Source organism: Myotis myotis, unplaced genomic scaffold (assembly GCF_014108235.1).
Source record: "Myotis myotis isolate mMyoMyo1 unplaced genomic scaffold, mMyoMyo1.p scaffold_m19_p_3, whole genome shotgun sequence".
Lineage (NCBI taxonomy): Eukaryota > Metazoa > Chordata > Mammalia > Chiroptera > Vespertilionidae > Myotis > Myotis myotis.
This window is the reverse complement of record NW_023416335.1, coordinates 134,563,340-134,579,041: the sequence shown is the minus strand read 5'-3', so window position 1 is coordinate 134,579,041 and position 15,702 is coordinate 134,563,340.

The following is a 15,702-nucleotide window of genomic DNA, read 5'->3' as shown; positions in this document are numbered from 1 at the left end:
TTTCCCTCTTGAGTTGGGATTTAATTGTGATACAAAGGCATAAGAGACAAAGATTTGGGATGAAAATAACAGCTTTATGATGATAAGCTGTTTAGAAAACTTGTTTTAAATTTGTAGCAGAATTAAACATGCTTGAACAGACCTAAAAAATTCAAAGCTCCCAACTGCGAGATTCAGACTGAAGGAACAAAAATGTGTGATTTTTGAGGCTGGCACCAAAATAGAGAGGGGGAAATGGAGATGAATAAATATAATTCTTTCTGCACAATTTTGCAAATAATTCAGTCCTTTGTCTATAGAGATGAGAATGCGAGTAGTGTGGGAAAAAAGCCAGTTTTGCCTCAAGCCAGAAAATCCTTTTACTTAGAAATTGAAGCAGAAGAGAAAGGTCATTTCCTCACTCATTACTATGCATTAGCCAAATGCATTTAATTTAATTAAAAACTCAGTATATATGTGTGAAGCTGTCAGGTACACCAGAGCAAATTCTCATTCCATTAGTCCCTTGTTATATTAATTTAATTGCTGAAATTCTTTCTTTTTAGGAATAAAAAAGATTTTAGACTAGTAACAAGACTAATGGTCAAGTAAGGACTTTTATTAATTTTATACATATCTCAACCTGTCATTTTGATGACATATATTTTTGCTAACTTCAATGTTAATGTTGATCTAATATGGCCCAGAAATTGCACCCCAATCAAAAGTATCAAACATCTGGTAAATTTATTTAATATAAAGGCATTCTTGTTGCCAAACCAGTATTTTCTATCTTAACTGTTTTTACTTCTCACTGCAACATGTACAACATGTGCTATAAAGAGAAGGCACTGAAAGTTCTTGCCTCTGTTTTACACTTTGGCCTCTCCTTTCACTTGCTTGTGGGATTTAAATCTTAAAACATATACCAGGGGCACTGTATTGATGCTCTATGAGGAATCTATGGAATGGTTTCAGTCCAATCTGGTTATAACATTTTTTAATAAAAATGATTAAAATTTCTAACTCATTATGACAAATGGAGTCCAAATATCAGAAATCAGAAAAAGAGTGAGAAAGAATAGAAGCACGTGAGAAGCAGAAATACTAGCAGAAAACTCCAGGCAGTCTCATCACTTCAACAGCCAAGTCTGAGAGGTCTCTGGCTTCCCTGCCAACCTGCTTTTAGAGGTAACTTCTTGTAATTTACTTCACACAGTCACTGACATGTCCTTTTTACAATCTCACTCATCACACATTGGAGCTATTTTTTTTTCTTTTATGGCAACAGAAAAATGACCCAGAACACAGTACAGGAATCAGCAATCTCCCAGATGCCTCTTTGAATTTAACCCTCTCAATGTAACAAGTACAAAGACCAACTTCAAAGCCAGTGGCATTATAAAACAGCCTGGATGACTTTAGTTTTCCTACCCCTGAATATGTTGGTAGGTTGTGGAGGGTCATAGCAAAGGGTATATACTGCATGAGAAAAGGAAATCTGTCTTCTTTACTACTAACTACCCTATTACTAGACTCAGTAAATGCCAAAATAATATTTGTGACATAGAAAGAGAGGAAATAAGAGGCTGCTATAAAATTGGGATAAAATATAGAAAAAGGTAGAGTTAGAAGACAGAGCTTAATTATGGCAATTAGAGAGAGAAAAAAAACCCTAGGCATTTTTTTTAATTGCTTGAATGTCTAATTAGAACTTTTATGTCTAGAAAAATTCTTTGCCTGGAAAATGAGGTGATTATACGTGAGAAGAGATGTATATTGGTCTTTTAAAAAATAGACCAATACTCAGGACATTTTAGACAAAGCACGCCCCCCCCCCCCTTACACACACACACACACACACACACACACACACACACATATGCGCATATGTCCCTACTGCTCTACTCAGTACCTTCTCTCTCAACTGTTTGGTTACTGGAAAGTCAAAGGTAGTTTTCATAACTATAGGGTCTCAGATCTCTAGTAAAGGAGCCTCTGCCTCAATATGCTTCTTCTGTCCAGGCATTAGGTGATCAGGACTGCAAGTCTTTTAATAGAACAATGTATTGAGAAATTAGCCTTTTTGAAACTCTTTCCAGGAGATGGATGTATTCAAGCTCATACCCTGAGTGGAGAAATAGAACACAGTATCATATCGGTAGCCATTGGCTCAATTCATCTAAACTTAATTTTCTATTTTTTCTCATGACAGGACAATCCTAATCTGCTTAAATTTTAGCAAGATGTCTGCTGTTGCTAGATACAATGAATACACACCACAGATGAGCCTGGTCATCTTTCTGTCACCAAACATTTACTTATTCAGTTGAAGACATTTGTTCAATGCCAAACACAATACCGGGTATTGGGGAGGCAACTGTGAATTTGAGTGACATCACGCCTCTCCATAGAACTCTTCTGGTGGAAGAGGTAAATTTAAAAAAAAGCAATAGATTTCACAATTCTAGTAAACATTATAAAAGGAAAAAAGGAAGCTAAAATAGAAGAGAATTTAGATCACTGAAGATCTACTTTCCATGGTATAGTCCTAACTATTTTCTTGGAAGGTAAAAGAAGTAAAGAAGAATGAGGTAGCTGGCTAAGAGCAGAGGTGGAAAAATAGCATTTTGATATGTAGTCACGGGAAAGTACTCTGTTCCATAAAGAGCCAAAACTTGCACATGGAGAACTTTTTGATAAATTTCTGACTAAAAGAGCCAAGCAAGTTTTTCATATTGCACACTGTTTATACTGAGTTGTTAGATGTCTTAGACATTTCCTACCTGATTCTTAGGATAAAGCCTATTCCCACAAAGCTTTGTTCCTGGTCAGTTGTCAATCTCACCACCAATAGTTTCAAATAATTCTTGCTAAGAAACTAGAGAGAAATGGCCTACTATACTAGGTTATTTCGGTTTTAAAAGTGGACATGGGCCCTGACCAGTATTGTCCAGTGGTTTGAATACCAGCCCAAGTACCAAAGGGTCTAGGGTTCCATTCCTGGCCCAGGCCACTACCTGGCTTGCAGGTTCCATCTCTGGTTCCAGTCAGAGTGTGTGCAGGAAGCAACAAATCAATGGGTCTCTCTCACATCAATATTTCTCTCCCCCTCTCTCGCTCTTTCATTCTCCCACCCTCCCTCCCTTCCACTCTCTCAAAAGATTAATAGAAAAAAATATCCTCAGGTGAGGAATAACAACAAAATAAAATAAATAAAATAAAATAAAATAATAAAATAAAACAAAAGTGGACATGGGAAGACCATAAATCCATTAAGATGCAAAGGAGTAAGTTCTTTGCATCACTGACAAGAAGGGTGAGTTGGGTCGGTCATTCCCTGCACTGTTACAGAAGCTAGTTATGTAAATCATTTTCCATCTAAAATTGAGACTCATACACTGACGAAAGTAAAAAAAAACTGCTGATTATTTATATTAAAAAATGTGGTTGGTCCTAATTTCAGTAAATTAAACATATACACACCCTAACACAAACATCGTGATTAATGTTCTGCTATGACCATGTCACGTTCTTACAATTATTTCATTTCCCATTTAGTTAATTCAAGCTATTTTTACACTTATTGGAGTCATTCAGTTTGATAAAAGGTTTTATTCACTAAAATATTATTAATGCTATTTCCCTGGGAAAAAAACCAGTTATATGCCTATGCTGTCCTATGGCTATTAGCTTGAGTAGAGCTAAACTGCGAATAGCTCTGTCAATCCCTGCCACTGCTTTATTATCAAACAATTCACATTAACACTGTAAATAGTTTGACACATTGTCCCATAATCATTTTATTTGTATCAAGGTAACATGGCTTAAGATTCAATAAGTAAACACACATTTTTAAGGTATGTGTATAGTCAGTAGCATTTTGATTCAATAAAATGTCTTAAAGCTATTTTTTTCCCCCAACATCTGGGGTTTGGCAAAACATAAAATGCCTTGGCCAAACACTCTTCCTCCCAATTTTAAACCCAGTGCATTGCAAGGGAAATTTAATTCATATGTTTCCAGTATATTTACACTTACTTTGTTTAAATGGTGTTTTTAAGAGCTCAGTGAGGTCCAAGAAGTCAATTACCAGTTTATAAAGTGTTTTAAATTTTCTTTACATTGAACCAGGTGAGCAAATTTTGTTTAAAATAATAAAAAGTCACTAATTTACTTAAAATGTAAAATTCTATGACACTCATATTCAAACTTTGTAAAAATTACATGTTATTCCCAAATAGGTCTCCATAATATGTCATTAGCCGCCACCCAAGCATCCAGTGTAGGTCTGAGCTGGATCAGACTGCAAGGAACTGGTTAAGATCAGTCCAGGGTGGGAAACATCTGGCCTGTGGCTGGATGACTAAGCTACAGGAAGGAAACTTCTCAAACTCTTCTGGAAGTAGCTGGCTGTACTAACCATCTCCCAGTCTTCCCATTTGCGAACTGTGACTTGGGGCAAACCACTTAATTTCGCCCTAGTCACTCTCATTTTTTTTTTTTTTTTTAGCCTAAAATAAGTTGAAACTATAGAACCGATTTCAGAGGTTTAGAGGGAGGAATGAGTTAAAGGATAAAGGCAGAGTTACAGGACTCTGAAATTGGTGTGCCTACAATGAGTGCTCAGTAATAAAAATGACAGCTGTGTGCATTTGACTTGATTGCCTACAAGAACTACTTTAGCTAAATTGCCTTTAGTTAATGCCGATTAGGTGAAGACTATTTAAAAAGTTATTTAAGTAATTCTAGCTTACATGGAAAAAGGAGCAGGGCAACAGAAAATAAGCTAGCATCCAAGCAAACATGAGAGTTCTCTAGCTTTGTCTATAGTGCTGGTGAGTAAAAGGAACAGTGGACTGGGAAAGGGAACATGCGCTCCTACCATCTGCACTGCTATTGTAGGCAAGTTACAAAGCGGTGCTGGCTACCAGCATCAACTACACAATGACACATGACCCCAGGTTCCTCTCAGCTTTCAAACAGAATGGTTCTATTGTTTACCTCAGCATGAAAATAAGCTCATAACCTATCATGAAAGTGAACTCATGAGCCCATGAGCTTACTCATCTCTCTCTGCCTTCAAACAGTTACTCAGTCGTTCTAAAGTATTATTCAATACCAAGCACAATGCTAGGCCCTGGGGTGTGACTGTGAACTTGACTAACGTTATTCCCCACTACTTCCTAAAAATTATTGAGATGGAAAGTTAAAAAGAAGTGCATGTAACTAATCCATATATGCGAGTATGCTGTACTCTTTTTTCCAAAACTTGGAAATGGAGGAAGGTAAAAATATAATTCCAAGCATCTCACAGGGATCAATTTAGAGGAATCTGCATCATATCAATCCATTGTTCTTTTTCTAATTTTAATCTAGAAAAACTACAAAAGTAAGGAGTCAGTATATTTTTTTGTTATCCATAAGGGCATGAGCATCTCAAATCATGCTGTCATTCTCTGTTTACTGTTTTTTTTTTGTCACACGTTACTTTTTGTCATCACTTTCCTCAGACATAGCTTGGTTACTTTGCAGTTGAAGAAATAGAGAATTTTCTGACTTAGTCTAATACCAAGAAGAACGTTCAGGCCACAGTCAAAATAAGGACTCTGGATGCTCATTGGTCCATCAACCACTGCCCACAATACATGTCCTAGCTAATCATTATTCAAATTAAGAACAAATTAAACATGCAAATAAATACAATCTTACATGAAGAGAGAAAGGAAATTGTCAAGGATCTGAGAACAGTAAGTGCAGAGCTAAATGTGTGACTAAATCAACTTTCTCTTAATCCAGAAATATTTTCGTTTCCATCTCTAACATCTGTTTTTTAGGGTCTTTCTTTTTCTCACACTATTGCCAAGATAAATTCAGAAGGAGCACACATTTTCAGCCAGATTGAGCCAGGCTTGTAATTATTTTTAGATTTTTCGATTGAGGCACAAATGTTATTGTTCTCTTCACAGACACCTTCCCCTATTCCCCTCCTTGAACTTTCTCCTCAGGTTAATAAAATAATCATAACCTAATTCATACAGTATGGATTTTGCCACTGTATCACTTCTGTGAAAATAAATTATCTCATTGTTGCCACCATAGACTCTCTCTATACTTTAATATATCATTTACATAACTTTTGCCTCCTTTTTTTCTAGATATTGAGGTACATAAAAGTTTCAGAAACTAATATGTTTTCCAGATGCTAACATTCTTGTTGAATGAAGAATATTAGCATAGAGGATGTGCTGAAAGGCAGGCTTCTGACCATACATACAATCAAGGCCTTGGAGCAGAGAGAGATTCATCTGGATTTGAGGATTCATAATTACGTTTGGAAGACCCCGGACTCACAAATCTCCTTTGTGCCGAATGTTATATCTCAGATTTTGCCTGGTTGTGCTTCATCCTTCTCTGGCCTCACTAATATCTGCAGCCTGAGATGATTACTAAAGAAGCTTCATTACCATCAGGGCCCATCAGGGGAATTCTGACATCTAGGCTATGGTCGTTGGGACCAGTGGTTTCCAAAATTCTATTACTCTAGATGCCAAAATAGTGCTGGTTTGCATGCAGAATAAGAGTGGAAAAGGTCTCCTTGTCACCATGGGCCCCAAACTTCTCTCAACCCAGATCTAACAAAAAGGGTCGAGTGTTCTACTATCTCTGCCTCTAAACATACCTAGTGCTCAGTTCACCTGTTTTTTCAAAAACCAGTATAAGGAACTTGGTGGCGGGTAATACTCTGTGCTACAAATTGTACTTCTCTTCCTCCTCATATCATCCTTCCCTTGATAACACCTCCTCTCTTTAAAATTCAAATTTTAAAAATTCCACAAATATGAATGGTCTGGGACAACAAGGAAAGGCAAGGGAGGAAGCTGTTATTGACATGATCAGTAATTTCCCAAAAGTCATAAGGTACATACAAAAAAACCAAAAATACAAAAACGAGTGTTAATCCAATAGTGGCTTTATAAAATCTTTTACAAAATGACTACAAAATTAAATGCTAAACCAGTAATGCTTGAAAAATTTATTTGGGATTCAAATCAACATTTTAAAGCAGACATAACTCACTGGAAAAAATCATAAAAATAGAACAACAAATTGGTCATATTTAATCTTCTGTTACATTGATAGTTCAGTTTGAATTTATTAAAATTCCCGTTTATGGGTGTTTGATTATTTTAGAACCGTTTTTGTTACAGAAAAAAATTTGCATCAACTGCCATTTGGATGCATATCCAGATAACTTAAATATTTTTAAAATAATATAATTTGTCTTGGTTGTTTCTATCTCTGAACCTCGGTTTTATTAGTTATAAAGAGATTGTTTTAGATAATCTCTAAGAACTCTTTTATCTTTACTACCTAGTGATGCTCTAAAATCTATCTTTATTTAAATGAAGTGTACAAATATATTTCATGTATAAAATAACATAAAATGAATAAGTTACTTATTTCTTATAAATTTCTTAAAAGCCCATTTTGAAACAAAATCAAAATTTTCTTCAAGAGAAATGAAAATAAAATGTTTTGGAGAGAAACATTTACTCTACATTTTCTAGAACACTTTAATCTCGAATATAGAAATCTTACTATCTTTTATAACTGTCTTTTAAAATTCTGACAATAAATTTGAGCTTTTAAGGTTAATTAGATAAAAAGGAAACTTGCTTTAATTTCTTCATTATTATAATCAACAGAATTGAATTGAGCAATATAATTCAATTTGTTATTACCAAATAATCTAGTGCTATAAAAAAGTTGCCTTTTGATAAATCAGTTTATTCTTTAACATATTAGGGAGCCATTAGCTTCAGCTGTATTGCAACACATCTTTAAATATGCTCAGAAAAAAGTCATACAAACACATAGACCATTTCAATGGGCAAAGTTTAGAGCTTTGCTTCAAGCACTGTATTTCTTTTAAGCCTCATGTTATTGCAGAACAAGCCTCATGTTATGCTGTATTGAAAGCAGAAGCAGAACAAAGAGCAACTTAACTTCATGATGGGTTATTACTTTGCTTTTATGTTTAGGAATTTTAAATGTACCCACACTGAGGTTTCTCACTTCGTTTTCTTTAAACAGATAGTGATTATTCTCTCTTTCTATTTCTATTACATTTCACACACGAAAACATGGAACTCTTCTGTATACTAGCAACTTTTGTAGGATTCTACTTTTGATGCCTCTATTCAAAAATCTCCAAAACCAGCTTAAAATATATGGTTTTAAAGAGATCTAACTGCAAAATTCTAGGCTGTCAGTGGATTTCTGCCCAGAAATAGAAATCACCGTGACTCATTTTTAGAAAGCAATTTATACTCCATCACAAATATATGGATATAAAAGGTAATGTGGATACTCTGGTGTGAACCCATTTTCAGTGTTCAAGGAGAATTTTTTTTTTTTTTCATGAATTGTGAATGTTTTTATTTCTCAGTGTTTTTGCTCAAAGTATCTTTGTGCAAATTAAATAAACTCAAGAGCCACTTATTAAATCCTACTACATATCAGAGAAAATACTGTGAACATATGGCCAAAAGAATATAAACTTTAATCTCAAAACACTCAAGGTAGAGTATAGGAAACGGAAATGGAAATGGTTAACAATTAATTTTTCTTCCTCAGCATTTCCATGGCTTCATTTTCTTCTCTATACAATAAAATGCAGTATCACAATTACTCTTTTGCTAACATTCTACGTCCGGTCTTTTTGCCTTTTTTTCCTCACAGAACTCTACACTTTCCAACTTAGATGATCCTGGATCATGTCCTGGCATATTATTTTATTTGTAGAGAAAATAGTCTCTGAAATATAGGGATTTCTAGAATAAGTGATTGAGACATAAACCCTATCAAGCAAACGTGTCAACATACAGTTTTTGCTTGTTACTCCTGGTACAAAAAAAGAGTCTACTCAGAAATTCTGTGTTCTCTCTAGTGGAGCTAAGAGCAGGGAAGAAGCAAGGGTTTAGAATTGATGCAATTACTGTCACACAATTACAGAGCTTTAGCCCTACCAATCCACTCTACTCCCAGGGACTGACAACATGAAAACTTGTCACCCTCTCTTTGGTAATCATCAGACTTTCTATTCAGAATAATCACCTCTCTGAAAGAAATTAAAATGCTAAATAATATTTTAAGAAATTATTTTAAAAGCTTCAAATATTTAAGAGGAATTAAAGGACCAAAATCTTAGTATGGAATTACCCAGAGAAGCAAGCAATGTACAGAAGCCTGCTTTTTCTCTAAAGACATTTACTAAGCACACTGATAATGTACTGATGATTTTTCAATCTTCTAAGGCACAGAAACAGAACCCAAAGCTCTAGACTTCTCCAATGGAGAATCTAATAGGAGACTATCTATGTCCCACCATCAAGTATGCTGGCGGGGAGTGGGGGTGGGAGGGGGAATGGGTTGGAGAGGGTTAATGCGGGAAAAGGAGGACATCTGTAATATTTTCAACAATAAAGATAAATTTTATAAAAATGAAAGCTAGGATTCCAAAGGCTACAATGTAAGATTAAATCAAGAATCAACTAATTTCTAATTTCTATTCCCCCTTCCCAAAGGACTTTACAAATTAAAGTAATTTGGCAATAGTCAATAGAGTTGGTAGTGTGTAAAGGTGGTGAGAGAAAGCAGGGGAGAGACGGAAAGGGGGAGAGAGAGAGAGAGAGAGAGAGAGAGAGAGAGAGAGAGAGAGAGAGAGAGAGAAAGAAAGAAAGAAAAATAGAGAAATCCAAATCTGAGTTGTGGTCACAACACTTTATTGGTGGCTGACTGCCACCAGGGAAAGATATCATAGCTAATCAATATCACCATAATTTACTAAGAAAGTAGAATGGTTGGAAAGGCATTAATAAATTATAATTTGCATATATAAAATACTGGAGCTAGATTGCTGGGGCACCAGACACAGATGCACATAAATCCCATCGAGGATAAATACTTTAGAGTACCCTGATTTACATACAGGTGAATATCACAACCAGTTGGATGGTATTAACAAGCATGTGCACTCATCATAGTTAGAACTACTTTATTATGACTCACTATATAAACCCCAAACCTTCATAGCTCAATGATACCTGTTCCCACTGCAAGGGTTTCTCCACTTTCCCAAGAGTGAAGGTTCACATTTTCAGCCAGAATCTGAACCTTTCTCTGATGAGAGAATTTGTAAGAGGTCTACACCAGTTGTAGGCAGAGAAGTGGGGTAGACAGGAATTTAGAGAAAAAAGTGTGTGTGGGAGAGAGGGAGAGAGGAGAGAGAGAGAGAAGAGAGAAGAGAGAGAGAGAGAGAGAGAGAGAGAGAGAGAGAGAGAGAGAGAGAGAGAGAATGAATGAGAATATTAATGTATATCTATTAGGTAACTAATAGACCATAAGAGATACCCACCTGAATAAGGTATTTTACCCTTACCCCAATGAATATATGTATGCATTAATAGGAAGGCTTAGTTTAAATGAATAACATAGTTTTGTATTGGATAATATTTTGTTTTGTTAAAAAAAATCATGATAAATACAAGTACTCTGAATAAAACTACCTCTGGTTGGTCACACATTATTTTGTTAAAGATAGTGTTTGAATGAAGTGCAATTTATTATAGATCTTAGACTGTCCTCTCCCTCACTCCCATCATAGCTTTAACAAGTTGTGATTAAAACCATCCCTTAGAAGTTGAAAATATATTTAAGCCCTTTCAGCCTAAATTCACGTCACCTAAGTAGGAAAGAATAAAATAAGCTATAAATTTCAATTGTCCATAGTATCTTGACAGAAACAAAGAAACATCTTCTCTGGAAGTTTTTAACTTCAACCTAGTCACAGAGAATTCCCACTATATTCTAAAAAAAAATCCTGGTCAAAATAAACTAATTAACTCAACATAAAAGAAAATAAGACAGCATGCTCAGGAACTGACTTATAGAACAGAATACAGATTAAAATTTTCAATCCAGATTATAAATAAACAATGATATTATAATGTTTAAAGAAATTTTAATAAAGATTGACAATATCTGCAACAAATGAGAAGCTACAAAATAATTACTCAGATCTGGAAAATATACAAATATAAGTTTCCAAAATAAGAGTATAAATAAATTTAAAAACTCAATGGAATAGATTAGACACAGATAAATAAAAGTAGTAATGAATAAGAAAATAATTCAGAACAAATTAGTCAATATGTAAAGAGACAAAGAAATAAAAAATGAAATCCAATAAAATATGTCTACTGATAGCTTCAGTAGGACAGGAGAGGAAGGACAGGATAGATACATACTGAAAATCAGAGAACGTCTAAAATTGATAAAAGATATCAAGTCCAAATAACTCAATGTATGATTAACACAAAACTACCACACCTGGACAGATCATAGTTAAATCGCAGGTAGCCAATTGTAAACAGAGGAAACAAAAAAGCAGGGGGAAGAAAGGGAAAGAAAAAGATACTTTTCAAAGTAATAATAATTTGATGGACAGACAGCTAACTTTTCGACAATAATAGAATGCAGTAGAATGGTAACTTTAATAGACTTAAAGAAAATAAGTGCAGTCTGGGACCCCTTGCTCCTTACCATCTGCCTACAGTGGAGGCGGGAGAGGTTCCCGCCATCGCTGCTGTGCTTTCCAGCCTTGAGCCCGGCTTCTGGCTGAGCAGAGCTCCCCCTGTGGAATCACACTGACCACCAGGGGGCAGGTCCTGAATTGAGCAGATGTTCCGCTGTTCGGTAGATTTGCATATTAGGGTTTTATTATATAGAATGGTAATCCCTATATTATTAGAAAAGTGTGTATATCACAATTTGTAGCAGGAAAATATATACCATAAGACAAAATTAATTCCAAAAAAGTCAAAAAAGGAAAATAAGAATATTTGAGTCAACAGGAAAACAATATGTAAAAAATGAATCAAATTACAACAGAGATTATTTCAAACGTAAATGAACTAAATTCTCTAAAAACAAAGATTTTAGACTGAATTTAAAAATCAATCTATATAGAAATTGAAGGGATAGAAAGAGATGAGCCAAGAAATTTCTATCCAAATGAATTGGGTTGCTATTTAATTTACTAAGAAAATAGAATGGTTGAAAAGGCATTAACAAAGATGACTTTTATTTTATAATAAATAAATTCAGTTTTTGAGGACAATATCACAGTGTGAAATTTCCATGCACCCTGATAACAGCTATGGACATCAGCATTAATGAATCTTATAAATATAATACTGAACAAAGATATATGGTATATTTATACATACCTCATATAATTCTTAGAAAATACATGTGAGTAACATTTTTATATTCTCAACTCATTTAGTTAATCAAATATACGTTGCTGAATAACTCCACAGTTCCCTAGTGTTATATCTTAATTTGTAATTGTTTCGGACAACAGTCTTTTGTCTGACCTAAACCTCTTTCTCTTTCTTCCATTTACAGAATTCTTCTACACTATAGGCATATTACTGCAAGAGTTTCAGGTCAGTTTAACTCTTCTTGCTTCTGCCACAGAGATAAGCAGATAACTAATACATGGACTTGGTCAATGAGAATAATACCACCCCACCCATGGCATCAGTGATTGGTTGGGTTGGGCATGTGGCCTGATACAGGCTAGTGAAAGCCCTCTAAGGTAATATTGGAATTGTTGGAAATGACACTCTCCCTTCATCTAGAATTATGGGTGTCAAATACTATGTAAGTCTGGAAGGACCGGGGGCCTTTGTCATTGCACAGCTAGAACCAGCCTGACAATGTGGCCAACAGGAAGCAAAACAGCACCAGGAAATGGAGAACAAAAAATAAGTAAATAAATAAATTTCTGATGACATTAGCTTGTACCTCTGGAATAAATAATGCGAGCCAATAACTTCACATTTTTTGTTTGTATAAGGAAATTTGAATTGGTTTCTGCCACCTGTGACCTCAAATAATTATCTCAAACCGTCTAAAATCTTAAATCAGGGATTGAAACTGGGTTAAGCAAAGGGGTTAAGCAAACCAGGTAAATCAGTGTCATCCCTTTACTCTTTTGTTCCCCACAGCCCTCAACACTCTCTACTTTGTCTCTACAAAAGAATCAAAATATCACTGTTGTAAAAATGAATTTCTAAGATTTCTTTTGTCTTAGTCAAGTGCTATAAGCAATAGAACACTTGACACTGAGAGATGTGAAGGGTTCATCCGCCATCAGAAGAGGCAGCTGCTAGCTGGTTTCAGCAGACTTTTGTCATTCAAGCATGTGGGCCAAGCTGGGATATATTTTCTGATTTTTCAATAGAAGATGGATTTCTTCTTAATTTTGGAGAAATTCCCCAATTTTAAAAATGTGGCAAGTAATTCAAGTCTGTTTTAAACACTGTGTGTGCCAAACAAAACACATCTGCAGACAAGATTCATCTGGGGAGCCAGCAGTTTGGAACATTTCCTTCATTGAATTGCCTCAGTACAACATTTTAGACAGTTTTTGAGAGCTGTCCCTCTCCCCACTCCCTCTCACACAAAACACTGCTTCTATCTCCTTGTATTTAGCTTGACCATGTCTACTTAGTAGCTAAAAAACTTTAATTTCGTTAGTGAAGTTAAATAGGAAACATCGTAAGTTTTTTCATGCTCTAAAAAAAAAAAAGATACATTCATGGCTTAGATCAGTGACTATTAATGGCTCGTCCTTCTGATAAAATAAACAAAAAAGTAGATGGAGTGATAGGAAGTATTTTTAAACAATAGCACATTGTTAAATAGAGAGAGAACACCCTATTAAAGTTTAAGGTACAAAGTTATAATTATTTTATATGGTTGGACATATTTTAAATAGACACACACACACACACACACACACACACACACACACACACACACCATAGTTATTGAAATAAGAAAAACAGCACATTCAGTTAGAATTAAGCAAGCTGTAGTCCACAGAGGGAATTGCTTTGTTGAGGACGACAGATAAAGCATCCAACAAGTGAAGGATATTTTGATATTCGGTAAGATATTTTGGCCTTCTTAATATTATAAAACAGAAAGGAAAACTGGCATAGAATTTAGAAATAGTTGTGTGTTTTTTTTCCGGGAGAATGTCTAAACTCATTTGGTTGAAGAATATCAGTAATGGATAAAAAGGGATCCAGGAGCCTGTAATTCAGAGTACAGTTTACCAAAAACACATGCCTCTCTTTCTCTCAATGACATAGCTGTGAAGATTGTAATTAAAATAAATATATGCAAATGCATTTAATATCGTCCCAATAAGGATGAAGGCAAAGGATATTAAGACATTTATAAAATTGGCCTGGATTGTTAGTCATAACCTATAAGCAAAAAAATTTAAGTTCAGAGATATTAGGAGTGGCCAAATAAACCAAGAGCTGTGCTTCATGGGATCTGAAACACTGTTCAGGGTATAACCAACCTAGAAAGTCACAGTAATCTCACCCACTGTAGAGATGATACTAAGATGTTACCTCTATACTTATGGTGCATAAAGAACTTCATCAGTCAGCTATTGCCACAGTACAAACCACCCAAAGCTTGGTGGCTTAAGATGGTATTTGTGCCTTATTGCTTACAAGTCTACACCATGGCTGGCAGTGCTGCTGGGCTTCCTCGTGCACCTGTAGTTGGATGTGGGACGGATACACAATTGTGCTAATTTTGCCTGGACTCACTATTTGTACCACTGAGTGTGGCAAATCAGCTCCCCTCCATATGCTCTCGCATCCTCCAGTAGACTAGCCCAGTCTTATTCTCACAGCAAAGGCAGAAGAGCAAGAGGGAGAACAAAAGTGTGCAAGGACTCTGAAATGTTAGGCTCTGAACTGGCACACTGTCTTCCTGTCACATTCTGCCGGCCTAAACAAGTCACAGCTCAGATTCAGGGACTAGGGACACAAACTGCAAAATGGGTAACTAAGGGAGGGTTGGAAAACTTGTACCACCATTGCAATCAGTCCACCAAAGACATCCAGCAGAAATAATGGACATGGAAGGTCTTTGAATTTTGTTTAAAAGAGGAAATATAATTCACAACACCTTACATAGTCTCTCTCTCTCTCTCTCTCTCTCTCTCTCTCTCTCTCTCTCTCTCTCTCTCTCTCTCCCTCTCTCTCTCTCAGCCTACATCTCCCCCCAATATTGATACCATTTACTACAGATTCAAAAAGCAAATGAGAAAAGATTTAGCTAAAAGCTATCAGTAATGTAACATCAAAGACACAGTAAAAGCAGCACTGCATCAGTTATGAAAATGCGTTTTTATGTGCTAAGCCTGCAAAGTGAAACGTTACCTGTGGCAGACAGCATCCCAGAGCAAAGAGAGCGCCATGGCCTAGCCTTGGGAGGTCCAAAAGCTACTTCAGAAATCCAGGTCTGCACCATAACCGGACTTGCTTCAAACACAGGAAACGATGTATCATTTTCAGGGCACATACTCTTAGGGCATGTGGCTTTTTATTAGATGGCAGTACCTCATAAACATTCAGGGAAATAGTAGGTTTCAGAGATGCTGGTGCCACATCAAGCTTTGTTTAATTAGACAATTTCAGTGTTTAATCTTGACTCTAAATGTTAACTTGTATTTCATTGTCTATTATATCTGTGAATAACTTAGTCAAATATATTCCTAATATTTCAGATTATTATTTATCTATAATAATAAAAGCATAATATGCTAATTAGACAGGACAG